Genomic DNA, 10,759 nt, shown 5'->3' with positions numbered 1-10,759 from the left:
TTAGAGGCAAAGTTTAGAGGAGAGACTGAATGAACTGCCATTCAGAACCTGCCCCACATGTGGCCCATATATGTACACCTACCAAAACTAGATTAGATGGATGAAGGTAAGAAGTGCATGCTGACAGGAGACAGATATAGATCTCTCCTGAGAGACAAAACCAGAGCATTTCAAATACAGAGGTAAATGCTAGCAGCAAACCATTGAACTGAGAACGGGGCCCCCGTTGGATGAGTCAGAGAAAGGATTGAAAGAACCGAAGGGTCTTGCAACCCCATAAGAACAACAAAGTCAACAAACCAGAGCTCCCAGGGACTAAACCACTACCCAAAGACTATACATGGACTGACTTATGGCTCCAACTTCATATGTAGCAGAGAATGGCCTTGTTGGTCATCAATAGAAGAAGAAGCCCTTCGTCCAGCCAAGGTTGGACCCCCAGTACAGGGAAATGCCAGACGGTAAGTTTGGGTGTATGGGGAGTGGAACACATGTATAGTATAATGAGGGGTGAAGGGGACAGGGGGCTTATGGACTGGAAACCGGGAAAGAAAATATCATATGAAATGTAAATAAAGAAATATCCAATAAAAATAAAAATAAAAGTAAAAATAAAATGTTTTGGGAGAGCCATGCAGAAAAGGTTATGGCAAGCAAGTGAATTACCTAGAGAATGACTATGTTGAATATGCTCTGCAGAGTACATCTCAGGATTACTTCTTGTTATCTTCTGCCACTAATATATACTACACATATTCTGACATAGCCTAATGCTTCTGGACTTTTATCTACTTTATTGGGTAAATTTCCTGTAGAATAAATATGAATATGTATTTTCATGTAATTATATTGTTTACAAGAATTGATGATTTTATAGAATTTTTGATTTGACTCAAATAAATTTAGAAAGTTACAATAATTAATAAAGAGTCTAAGTAGATAGTTTTAGTTGTTTTGCCAGAAAAAAATATAAGAAAATTAAGATCAAGAATCAAATGGGCCCCTCAAAGAATGGTAAGTAAAGGGTGCATGAAAAGGAATACAATGAGCTTTCATACGCTATAAGCATGTAACCTGCACTAAAATGAGAACTGAGCTTGGAACAGAATTATGATCAAGGAAAAACATTCTTTCTAGGTCAGGCCAAAGTCTACAAATATATAAAACTATAGTTTTGAGCTTATAAAGAGCTTATGGAATGAAAGACATAAAACCATTGCTCTAATCTTATAACATACTTATGGAAGTAAAACTAATATTTGAGGATTGTAAAGTTAGATATTAATCTTAATAGAAAAACATGTAAGCCAATCCGTTGTAACTTCTTCAACCTTATAAACATAGGATAGGAACTGTTGCTCTGAACTTACTACAAACTAAATGTACAGAATTTAAAAATGTTTTTAAAACAATGTAATGAATTGTCCTGCTGTAACTTCTTCTTAGGTAACATTTTTATCCGTGAGGTAATTTGTTTTTTACTTAGAGTAATTTTGTCTGAGAAGGTATAGAAAACCTAGGAGAAAAAATAATGGAGAATTGGAGCCATCTCATGTATATGTGTATATATGTATATAAGTCTGTATGAATATACATATGTATACATGTAAGTATGTGTGTTTGCATGTATATGTGCATGTGCACATGTGATATTGATGGATTTTCCTGGTTGGAGCCCATTCTGCCTTATCTACTGAATGTGTATGCTTATACATGATCTCACCGTTTTGTTTTGTTTTTTTCTTTCTTCCCAACTCATGAAGAGTTAATGGAGTTGCAGTGGGTCAAGAAATAAAACAGCTAAGAGCTTCACTGGCACAAATAACTTTCTCTTCCCAATTCACTGCTGCTCGTGTCAGGAGTTAATTACCAGAAGTCACCACAGTAACATACCTCGTAAGTACAGCTACCCAACTATAATGAACCCTAGATATCCTAACACGAGAAATTGACCTTAAGTCCAGTGTTATAAAGGTGAGAGTTCTTTAAAAAGGAAATAAATAAATTCCTTAAGATCATACAAGAAATTACAATTAAACATGTAAAGGAAACAAAAAAAGTTCAAAACTGACAAGTAGAAATAGAAGCAATAAAGAAAACACAAACTGTGGAAATCCTAAAGTTGGAAAACATAGAGAATGCAGGAGCAATAGATGTAATCATCACCAACAGAATACAGGAGATGGAAGAACCTCAGATATAGAAGATACAACAGGGGCTGGGGATTTAGCTCAGTGGTAGAGCACTTACCTAGGAAGCACAAGGCCCTGGGTTCGGTCCCCAGCTCCGAAAAAAAAAAAGAACCAAAAAAAGAAAAAAGAAGAAGAAGATGCAACAGAAAAAATTAATACATCATACAAAGAAAATATTTAGAAAAATTAAAATATTCCTGATACAAAGTATCCAAGAAATCTGAGATACTATGAAACGACCTGACCTAAGGATAATAGGACTGGAAGAAGTTGACAAATGACAGCTCTAAGGCCCAGAAAATTTTCTCAACAAAATTATAGAAGAAAATGTCCCAAACCTAAAGAAAGAGATGCCTATGAACATACAACAAGCATGTAAACACAAATTATACTGGACCAGAAAATCCTCCTAGCAAATAATAATCAAAACACAAAATTAACAGAAAAAAATATAAAAAGTAGCAGGGGGACAGGCCTGGAAACATACAAAGGCAAACCTATCAAAGTTACAAGTTAAATCTCACCAAAGACTCAAAAGTTAGAAGGACCTGTATATATATCGTGCAACCTCTGAAACAAACACAGGTACCAACCAAGGGTACAATACCCAGCAAAACTCTGAATCACCATAGATGGCGAAATCAAGATATTTCAAGACAATTCCAAATTCAAACGATATCTACCAAACAATCAAGCACTACAGAAAAAAAGTCAGAAGAAAAACCCCTACTGAAGAATAACTACATTCTAGAAAAAACAGAAAATAAGTAATTGCACACCAGTAAAAACAAGGAAAGTACACACAAACACACTAATGATAACAAAATTAAGTTAACAGGAAATAAAAATCACTTATCATTAATATCTCTCAATATCAGTGGACTCAGTTCCCCAATAAGAAGAAACAGGGTGGGGTTGGGGATTTAGCTCAGTGGTAAAGCACTTGCCAAGCAAGTGCAAGGCCCTGGGTTCAGTCCTCAGCTCCGGAAAAAAAAAAAAAAAAAAAAAAAAAGAAGAAACAGGTTAACAGAATGGATGTAAATATAGGTTCCATAATTCTGGTACATACAAGAAACACAGTTCAGCCACAAAAATAGACATTATAGAAGATTTAAAGCATAGCAAAAATATTACAAGCAACTTGGAGGAGCCATTCTAATATTAAACAAAATGAACTTTTTGCCTAAATTAATGAAAAGAGATGGGAAGAACCTTTCATAATCATCAAAATAAAAATTCACCAGGGTAACATCTCAGTTCTGAATATCTATGTTTCAAATGAAAGGACTCTCACATTGATAAAATCAGTATTAAACATAAAAATACTATTAAAGCTTAAATCACACATCAACCCACATACATAATAGTGAATAACATCAGTATCCCACGTTCACCAAATGATAGGCCGTCAGGACAGAAACTAAACAAAGAAATATTGAAACTAAAACATGTTGTGAACCAAATGGCCCTATAGGATATCTACAGAATATTTCACTCAAATTAAAAGGAATATACCTTCTTCTCAGCTCCTTAGAGAACCTTCTTGAAAATTGACCATATACTCGGTCACTAAGCAAGCCTGAATGCACATAAGAAAATTGAAATAACTTCTTGTATCTTATCCAAATTCCATAGATTAAAGCTTGACTTCAACAATAGAAACAACAGAAAGTCTATAAACTCACTGAAACTGAACCACTCTCTACTCAAAAACAACTGTGTCGAAGAAATAAAGAAGGAAATTAAATTTTTTTCTAGAATTCATTATAATTGAAGGTACGACATACTTAAACTTATGGGACAAATGGGAAGCAATGTTATTTTTTAATTGGATGTTTTATGTATTAACGTTTCAAATGTTATCCCCTTTCTTCGTTTCCCATCTGGAACCAACCTATCCCATTCCCCTTCCCCCTGCTTCTATGAGGGTGCTTCCCCTCTGATGCACATACTACCTCCTCACTGCACTGGTGTTTCCCTACACTGGGGAATGGAGCCTTCACAGGACCAATTGAAATGTTATCTTCTGCTACATATAGGGCTAGAATTATGGGTCCCTCCATGTGTACTCTTTGATTGGTAGTTTAGTTCCTGGGAGCTCCGGAAGAGGTGCGGAGGCTTTCTAGTTGGTGGATACCACTGTTCTTCCTTTGGGGTTACAAACCCTTTCACTTCTTTTTTTTTCTTTGCTACATAATGCACTTTAATGGTAAAATTCTTGACAGCACAATGTCTATCTGGCAAATCTTCTATTCAAGCATCCATCCAGGCACCTCTGAAAAAGGTGCACCCACTGCATTGTCCACTTGTCAGAGGAGCCCTAAGAAAACAAAAACGTACTCATCTGGCTTAGAATGGTTAAAGGTAACATGTTTCCTTTCAGTTCTTTCAGTTCCTTCTCTAACTCCACCATTGTGAACCCGGGGCTCAGTCCAAAGGTTGGCTGCAAGCATCTGCATCTGTATTTGTAAGGCTCTAGCAGAGCCTCTCAGGAGACAGCTATAACAAGCTCCAGTCAGCAAGCACTTCCTGGTACAAGAAATAGTATCTGGGTTTGGTGTCTGTATATGGGATGGATCCCCAGGAGGGGCAGTCTCCAGATGACCTTTCTTTCAATCTCTGCTCCACACTTTGTCCCTGTGTTTCATTTAGAAAGGAGTAATTCTGGTTTAAAAATTTGGGGATATGTGCATGGCCCCAACCCCCAAACAGGGGCTTCCCCTAACCTCTAGATAAGGTCTCTACAGATTTTCCTTTCCTTTTTTGGGCATTTAAGCTAATCTAATCCCTTTTGGTTCGAAGGAAATTCTGGGGTTCCTGACATCTGGACTTGCTAGTGGCTACCTTCAGGTCCCCATACCCCATTGCAACACACCTTTGTTCAAATTCCTGACCTGTCTCCTTTCATACCTGATACTACCACCTTTTCCTACTCTTCCTTCTTTCTTCCTCCCAATTCCCTCCCACCTTCTAACTCCCATGAGTATTCTGTTCTCTCTTCTAAGAAGAACTGAACACTTTGGACTTCCTTCTTGAGTTTCAAGTGGTCTCTGAATTGTATCTTGGCTATTCTGAGATTTTGGGCTAAAATCCAATTGTCAGTGAGTGCATACAATATATGGTCTTTGTAACTGGGTAAACACACTCAGGATTATATTTTTCTAGTTCCATCCACTTGCCTAAGAGTTTCATGATTGGTTTTAGTAGCTGAGTAGTATTCCATTGTGTAAATGTACCACATTTTCTGTATCCATTCCTCTGCCAAAGCATATCTGGATTCTTCCTGGCTTCTGGATATTAAAAAGAAGGCTGCTATGAACATAGTGGAGCATGTTTCCATGTTATATATTGGTACACTTCTTGGAGATATGCACAGGACTGGTGTAACCAGGTCCTCAAGTAGTACAAAGTCCAAATTTCTGAGCAACTGCCAGACTGATTTCCAGAGTGGATGTAACAACTTTCAATCCCACCAACAATGGAGGAGTATTACTCTTTCTTCACATCCTCACCAGCATCTGCTGTCACCTGAATTTTTGACCTTAGTTATTCTGATTGGTGTAAGGTGGAGTCTCAGAGTCGTTTTGATTTGTATTTCCCTGATGACTAAGGATGTTGAACCATTTAGGTGTTTCTTTGTCATTCTCTGTTTTGCTCTCTACTCCATTTTTAAATTGGTATATTTGTTTTTTGGTGGTTAGTTCCTTAAATTCTTTACATATTTTGCATATTAGCCCTCTATCAAATGTAGGGTTGGTAAAGTTGCTTTTTCCAGTCTGTCAGTTGCCAGTTTGTCCTATTGATTGTCTTTTGACTTAAAAAAGCTTTTCAGTTTAATGAGGTCCCATTTATCAATTGTTCATATTAAGAGCCTAAACCATTGGAGTTCTGTTTAGGAAATTTTTCTCTGTGCCAATGAGTTCAAAGATCTTTCCCACTTTCTCTTTTATTTGATTCAGTACATCTAGTTTTGTGTAGAAGTCCTTGATCCACATGGACTGAGTTTTGTACAAGGTGATAAATATGGATCTATTTTCATTTTTTTTACATACAGCCTGTCCATTGGACCAGGACCATTTATTGAAGATGCTTTCTTTTACCATTGTATGTTTTTGACTTCTTGTCAAAGATCAAATGGACAGAAGTGTGTGGCCTCATTTCTAACTCTTCTGTTCTACTCCATTGGTTGATATCTGTCTCCATACTAATACCATTTGTTTTATCACTATCACTCTGTAGTGCACCTTGTGGTCACGGATGGTGATTCCCCCAGAAATTGTCTTATTGTTAAGAATTGTTTTCTCTATCTAGTAATTTGGCTTTTTCATATGAAATTGAGAAATGTGCTTTCATGTCTCTAAGTACTGAGTTGATGAAGATTGTGATGAATCAGTAGATTAATTTTGGTAGGATGGCCATTTTTACTATGTTAATCCTACCAATTCCTCAGCATGGGAGATTTTCCATCTTCCAGAGTTTTCTCTGATTTCTTTTTTTAGGGATTTGAAGTTTTTGTCATGCAGATTTTTTACTTGATTGGTAAGAGTCATATCAAGATATTTTATAATATTTTTGGCTATTGAAAAGTGTGTTGTTTCCCTAATTTCTTACTAAATATCTTTATCATTTATATAAAGGAAAGCTAAAGATTTGTTTGAGTTCATTTTATATCCAGCCATCTTGCTGAGGTTGTCAGCTATAGAAGTTCTCTCATAGACTTTGAGGTGTTTCTTCTGCATACTATCATATCATCTCCAAGTAGTAAAAACTTGAGTTCCCCAATTTGCATCCCCTTGATCTCCTTTTGTTGTTTTATTGCTCGTATTAGAAGTTCAAATACTAATATTGAACAGATATGGAAAGAGTTAGTAACATTGTCTTGTCTTTGAATTCAGTGGGATTGCTTCAAGTATCTCTTCATTTCATTTGATATTGGCTGATGGTTTGCTTTATACTGCTTTTATTATGTTTACATAGGGATCTTGAATTACTGCTCTCTACAATACTTTTAACATGAAGGTGTGCTTTATTTGGTCAAATGCTTTTTCAGCATCTAATGACATAATCAAGTGATTTTTTGAGTTTGTTTGTATACTGGATTGCATTAATTTTTCTATATTGAACCATCCCTGAGTCCCTGGGATGAAGCCTTTTTGATCCTAGTGAATGATAATTTGATGTGCTCTTGGATTCAGTATATCAGATTTTTACTTAGTACTTTTGCATCAATATTCATTAGCAAAATTGGTCTGAGATTTTCTTTGTTAAGTACTATTTGTGATTTAGGTATCAGAGTAACTGTGACTTCATAGAATGAATCAAGTAGCATAATTTCTGTTTCTATTCTATGGAATAGTTCAAGGAGTGTTAGTATTATCTCTTCTTTGAAGATCTGGTAAAATTTGGCACTAAATCCATCTGGCCCTGGGCTTTTTATGGTTGGAGAGTTTGTAATGACTTCTTCTCATTCCTTAGAGGATATGGAATTGCATCAGATAGTTTACATAGATGATACTATGGCATATGGCATCTGGCACATTGTATCTGTCTAAAACGTTATCCATTTCATCTAGATTTTCCAGTTTTCTTAAGCAAAGTCTTTTGTAATATGATATGCAGATATTTTTAATTTCCTTACTTTCTGTTGTTATGTTGTACATTGATGTATATATCCAGGTGAGAGCAAGTACAAGATAAGGCAAGGCCTGTGAATGGGCAGTGAAAAAGTAAGGTGGGCACAGGGATTTTGAGAGGCAGGAAAGAGAGAAAGAAGAAGAGAGAAGAACCAAGATGGAGGAGAAGGACAACCCAGATCTGTGTGGCTTTAACAAGCCACAAGTAGCTAAAAATATCTTATAATGGATGGATTACTGCAGGACAATTTATCTTATGTACATGTGCAAGTTATATCAATATCAATTGGTTCTGAGTTTACTGTGTGCACATTTTGTAGGGTGCGAATTTACTGATGTAAATCTGATTGATAAATTACAAGCTTCTAGAATTTTGATTTTGTTGGGTTACTGAGAATTATGACTATAATCATAGGAGGCAGTAATTACATGGGGCTGGCATGCCAGCAACCCACCATGGGCACAAGAAGGGTGGTTGCTGCTGGGGCTAGCCATGGTGGCAAGACCACCAGGGTACAGAATGTAGCCAGTGTAGTGTGTGATGGAAATTGGGAATTTAGCAAGTCAGGTGAAGATGTTTTGATTGCTCTGGGTCAAAGAGTCTACAGAGTCTGGCTGACCATAACGAGAGCACTCAGAGATGACATGTGGCCTGATGGTACAGGCAATAGTGTGGGTTGGTGTTTTCTAATATTTCCTGCTAAATTATGCCTTCCATTTAATTTTTTATTTTTTTTAATTTGGATACTGTCTTTGTGTCCTTCACTTAGTTTGGTTAAGGGCTTATCTATCTTGTTGATTTCCTTAATGAATGAGGTTTTGCTTTCGTTGAATCTTGGTATCATTCTCTTTGTTTCTAATTGGTTGATTTCTGTCCTGAATTTGATTATTTACTGCAATCTATTCCTCTTGTGTGTGTTTGCTTCCTTTTGTTCTAGGGCTCCAGGTGTGCTGTTGAGCTGCTAGTGTAGGATCTTCCAATTTTTTTATGAGGGCACTTAATGGTATGAATTTTTCTCTAAGCATTGCTTTCATTGTGTTCCCTTAGTTTGGGTATGCTGTGTCTTTATTTTCATTTAATTCTAGAAAGTCTTTAATTTCTTTCTTTATTATCTCCATGACCAAGTTATCATTGAGTACAAAATCTTCAGTTTCCATGTGTATGTGGGATTTTTTTTTTGTCATTGAAGTCAAGTCAAGTCATAGTCCATGGTGATCTGATAGAATACATGGGATTAATATGATTTTCTTGTATCTGTTGAACCTTTTTTTTGTGACCAATTATATGGTCAGTTTTGTAGAAGGTACCATGAGGCCCCGAGAAAATGGTAAATTCTTTTGTTTTAGGGTAAAATGGTTTATATTATACATAATATATATTATTGTTATATATTATATATCATTGTTATATATTATTGTATATGCTATAAAATATTATATAGCATATACTATAATATATAACAATGATATATAATATAAATGTTATATAGCATATATATATAAAATCTGTTGAATCCATTTGGTTCATAACTTCTATTAGGTTCACTACTATATCTCTCATTGATGAGAGTGGGGTGTTGAAGTCTCCCACTTTTATTGTGTGAGGTACTATTTATGTTTTGAGGTTTAGTTAAGTTTCTTTTATAAATGTAAACACCCATGCATTTGGGGTGTATATGTTCAGAACTGAGATTTGATCTTGGTGAATGTTTTCTTTGATGAATATGAAGTGTCCTTCGGCATCTTGTTTGATAATTTTTGGCTGAAAGTTTATTTTCTTAGATATTAAAATGGCAGCTTCCATTTGTTTCTTGGAAATATTTGTTTGGAAACTTTTTTTTCCAGACTTTTACTCTGAAGTACTGTTTCTGACATTGAGTTGTGTTTCTTTAATGCATCAAAATGTTGTATCCTGCTTGCATATCCAGTCTGTTAGCTTATGTCTTTTTATTGGAGAATTGGTTCCATTGATGTTGAGAGATATCAAAAACGTATAATTGTTAGTTCCTGTTATTTTTGTTGGTGGTGATAGAACTATGTCTATGTGATTCCCTCCTTTTGAATTTGCTCTAAGGTGATTAATTATTTTTTTTTTCTTCCTGGTAGCTACTCTCCTTGTACTGGAAATTTCCTCCTAGAATCCTCTGTACTGCTGGATTAGTAGATGTATCTTGTTTGTATTTGGTTTTGTAATGGAATGTTTTGATTTCTCCATCTTTGGTGATTGATAATTTGGCTGGGTATAGTAGCCTGGGTTAGCATCTGTGTTCTCTTCAGGTCTGAATGACTTCTGTCTTGGAACTTTGGGCTTTTAGTCTCTGTCGAGAAGTCTGGTATAATTATAATTTGTCTGCCTTTATGTTACTTGACCTTTTTCCCTTTCAGCTTTTTATATTCTTTCTTTGTTCTGTGCATTTATTGTTTTGCTTATTATGTTATGGAAGGATTTTCTTTTCTGGTTCAATCTATTTTTTATTCTATAAGCTTCTTGTACTTTTTTTTTCATCTTTATTAACTTGGGTATTTCTTATTTACATTTCGATTCTTATTCCCTTTCCCGGTTTCCTGGCCAACATCCTCCAACCCCTCCCCCTCCCCTTCTCTATGGGTGTTCCCTTCCCCATTCTCCCCCCATTACCATCCTCCCCCCAACAATCATGTTCACTGGGAGTTCAGTCTTGGCAGGACCAAGGGCTTCGCCTTCCACTGCTGCTCTTACTAGGCTATTCATTGCTACCTATGAGATTGGAGACCAGCTTCTTGTTCTTTTATGGCGATCTCTGTCCTATGATGGGAAAATGTTCTATAATTTCGTTGAAGAAGATTTCCAGCCCTTTGAGCTAGAAATCTTCAGAGTCTTCTGTTCCTATTATTCTTAGTTTGGTCTTTTCACTGTGTCCTGTATTTCTGGGATGTTTTGGGTTAGGAATTTTT

This window comes from Rattus norvegicus, chromosome 8 (assembly GCF_021556685.1).
Source record: "Rattus norvegicus strain SHRSP/BbbUtx chromosome 8, alternate assembly SHRSP_T2T, whole genome shotgun sequence".
NCBI classification, from domain to species: Eukaryota; Metazoa; Chordata; class Mammalia; order Rodentia; family Muridae; genus Rattus; species Rattus norvegicus.
Note: the sequence above shows the minus strand (reverse complement) of the source record.